The following is a 3,899-nucleotide window of genomic DNA, read 5'->3' on the forward strand; positions in this document are numbered from 1 at the left end:
TTGTTTCATCTTTAGTTTTTGTGATTACAGAGTTTTTAGTACAATCCTGCCACAAAGTATTCAAGAATGAGATACCTATTATTCCTTTAGCACTTGGATTTTTCAAGCTTTATACTCTACTACAGGTACAGTATGTTAGCTTTTCTCGAATACCTAAAAAATAATAAATGGATAAAACTTGTCTAAAAAGGCAGATGTCTATAACTATAACAGTGCTAAATGGGAAGGAGACATTGCGGGAATGATAAAAGCAAATGTGTTCATGTGCAGGGAATGTGGTTCAAGACCTTGGATTTAAAAACAAGTTTCCTAGAGAAGCCAGCTATCATGGAATTTTCAGAAAACTCCTTTTGCCATCCCAAAATAAACCTGAAAAGCCTCAATCTGAAATTTTGAACATTACAGTTATGGGATGTTATAAATGACGATCAAAGCAGTTGAGGGAGAAGGATGAAAGCGTTTTCCATTTAGCTAAGAGTTGTAGAATAGCCTCCTTAGCTGTTGGTGAATCAGCAAAAAGCATCAAAATAACAGAAATGCCTTGGTGCACGGGTAAAAAAAAAGTACTGTGCATATTCTCTATCTAAATCAGTAACAGGACTTCATGCTAAGAAAATTTTTCTCAACAGTAAAATGACTCAGGATAGATTGATCTCTCCCAAACACTAAATGTAGCAGGATCAACAATAAAAACAAAAACAAAATAAAAAGAAAAAATCATTTACAAATAGATATAGTGACAGCAGAAAAGTACAAGGCAGAGAACATAAAAAGATTGAGACAATGCTATAGGTTCAACAGTGGCTAAAAAATCTGTTACCTTTGAAAGCCCTAACAAAATATCACTCTTATTTATAAATCATTTACTTATTACATAACCACATGTTGAATCCTTTTCTTTCTATGTATGAAAGAATCCTACATCAGCCTTTAAGCAGTTTGCATTTCTTTGCCAGTCTGGTAGCTGAGTTGGTTGCCATGGATTTTGGTGTGGGTAACTGGAAGCTGCAGGCTCAAGGCCCTGAGTGTGGTTTCTGATGTTGTTTGATAGTTTTCATTAATTGCTATCTGATACCCTTTTTCTGCACTCTTTATGATTTTAATAAACTCCTTGACAGTTACTGTACCTTGTATATCTCTATGACTAACCAACTGAACATTGCCATCTTCCTGAGACTGAACCTGCATTTTGAGTCCCCAGCCACCTGGGTTATAGGTGGTGTGATAGGGAACTTCCACTCTGATCTCCAACAATCATTCCAGAAATTTTTAGGCTGAAATTGATGACTTTCTAGGCTGAAACTGGTGACTTTCAATACATGCAAGAATAGTCTGTTGTCCATCTACAGTTTCAGTGCAAACAGTACAGAAGCACAGGATTCTCTCCAACACTTCAAACCTCCATCTACTTCCTTTGATTGAGGGTCATTTGCTTCCTTCCTAAGTGGTCAAACAAAGGAAATTTTGTTTCTCAGATCTAGAAATCTGTTGTTACCCAGGTTGGCATGCTCTGTCATTAAAAGCTGATCTTCATATCCTGTCTTTTCAGGTTTGAATGGATTCGTGTTATACCGACAAGTGCATGTGCTTCTCCTCCATGAGATTGTCCTTATTAAGCAGTGCACAGACATCATTGAATATTTCATTAAACTTCCCTGGGGTGCATGATGAATTTAGCAGCTATGGATATCTTCTCCTCATCCGACAACCCTTGATCCTCCAAGTTGGACGTCTTGGACTGTCTTCTACCCTGTTAATTCTTTTTTTTTTTTAATGGAGGTGTCCACTGGTAAGATTTGGAGTGTATTCTTACAGATGATTATCTTATGTGTAAATATATAAATGGATTTTATTTATTTATTTGACACAAACTGTATCAAACTTTGCCTTTTCCTGAAACCCCACCTTTTATATTTTTTATTTTTTTTACTAGAGATTGAATGTAGGGGCACTTAGATACTGAGCCACACTCCTAGAGCTTTTTTCTTTTATTTTCTTTCTTTCTTTTTTTTTTTAAATTTTGAAGCAGGGTCTCCATAAATTGCTTAAGAGCCTCTTTTAGTTGCTGAGGCTGACTTTGAACTTGCCGTCCTCCTGCCTCAGCCTCCTGGGCTGCTAGGATTACAGGTGTGCACTATCATGCCCAGCTGAAACCCACTTTTTGTTGGCGTCTTTTAAAAGTGTTTAAAGTAAGTAAAAGAGTAAGAACATCATCTGCATGACTAAAAACCCAATGTCTGTATAATAAGAAACTGAGTATACTTGGCTATTTAAAAGGATGAAATTCTATTAGATGATTTTCAAACTTTCCATGTAAAAGATATGGAAATTTTGTGATCATAAAGTAATTGTAAAATTTCTACACACCGTACATTAAAAAGTTTCACCACTTTGAAGTCACATCTTTATGTATAACATCATGAGTGAGGCAACTTGCTTGTTTTTCTTTGACTAATGCCTTAAGAAATTTACCTTTTTGTTAAGTATAAAATTTGGCATTTTCTTTCATCCTTTGTTTTGTGAAGTGAGGAATCACAGTTAGTTGAATTAATTGGCCAATCTAGAACATGCATAATATTGAAGTCAGATATTTTGAAGCTCTAAAACAGTTAAATTGTTTAATTTAAAAGACAATTAAATTAGCTGCAGAATTTTCATTTAAGTCATAACTCTTGAATTAGAGCCAGGTTATACCTGTGTTGCAGTGGGTATGGAAAAGAGGTGTTTCCTTCTGAGTTATTTTCTAATTAATTGCTATGTTACAGATTTAAAAATATTTAGTTAGTTCTATAGATACTTGTGTTTAATTTGACAAAACCAGGCACTTCAGGTTGTTTCTTGTTTTGTTTGAGAAAGGCATTCTGAGAGTTTGAACTACAGAAAACAGACAGCTCTGCTAGGCTATTCTCAGCCACAGGAGGCCTTCTCTACCTAATGTCATGGAGGCGCTAACAGGGTTCCTTGCCTCCTTGGATCTCAGTCTCCACAGAGTTCAAAGGGCTGAATGGAGGTGAGGACAGCCAGCTATGGCTCTGGGAACTGGACTCTAAAACTGATACCGTGTCAGCTGAATATTCTGTGAAAGGATCATCTGCATCTGGCAAAATATAAAGTTGACAATCAATTTCAGTTTTGTTGCCTTCCTCTTTCTTGCTTCCTGTGATTCTGATATAGGTGGTTGGCAACATACAGTGTTTCATTCATCAAAAAATATTGGGGGGCTGGGATTGTGGCTCAGCAGTAGAGCGCTTGCCTCACAGGTGCAAGGCCATGGGTTCAATCCTCAACACCACATAAAAATAAATAAATAAAAAAGGTATAGTGTCCAACTATAACTAAAAAATAAATATTAAAAAAAGTATTGGTTGCTAATAATGAAGTGGATGGCTATTTTTTGGTGTGTGTGTGTGTATGGCTATTTTTAATTGTTTTAAAGTTAGACCTTATCCACCAGCATTTACTAAATGACTTCTTTGTGTAAACAACTCAGCATTTATTTCCAGTTTTTCTGACCAGGGATAAACACATGTTTTGTATCCTTAGCTTTGAACTTCAGCAGAACCAGATAAGCAAAGAGATTTGAACATGACAGGTGATAAAGTGTTTGTTTGTTTGTTTGTTTGTTTTTTTGTCCTTTAGCTGAACTACCTGAGACCAAAGGAGGGATTCTTGAAGAGCTGATTTAAAGCTGTCAAGGTGTATGAGGCCATACTGAAAGGCAGATTAAGCAAAGCAAGTAAACCTGTTAATGATCTGTGCATCTGGTGTTTTACAGCTTCCATAATGTATCTAATAGCTTTACTTTTCATGAGCTACAGTCTGAAGGATGATGGCAAAACCAACTTGACTGGCAAAAGATGGATTCTGCATTCAACCAAGTGGGTCTGGAAATGTCTGAA

The 3,899-nt window shown here is 36.2% G+C and overlaps 1 pseudogene; it reads right to left on the reverse strand.

Annotated features, from left to right (window-relative positions):
* Positions 1 to 930: 930 nt before the first annotated feature.
* LOC114097192 (F-actin-capping protein subunit alpha-1-like) lies at positions 931 to 3,188 on the reverse strand (annotated as a pseudogene).
* Positions 3,189 to 3,899: the final 711 nt, after the last annotated feature.

Source organism: Marmota flaviventris, chromosome 5, assembly GCF_047511675.1.
Source record: "Marmota flaviventris isolate mMarFla1 chromosome 5, mMarFla1.hap1, whole genome shotgun sequence".
Classification (NCBI taxonomy): Eukaryota; Metazoa; Chordata; class Mammalia; order Rodentia; family Sciuridae; genus Marmota; species Marmota flaviventris.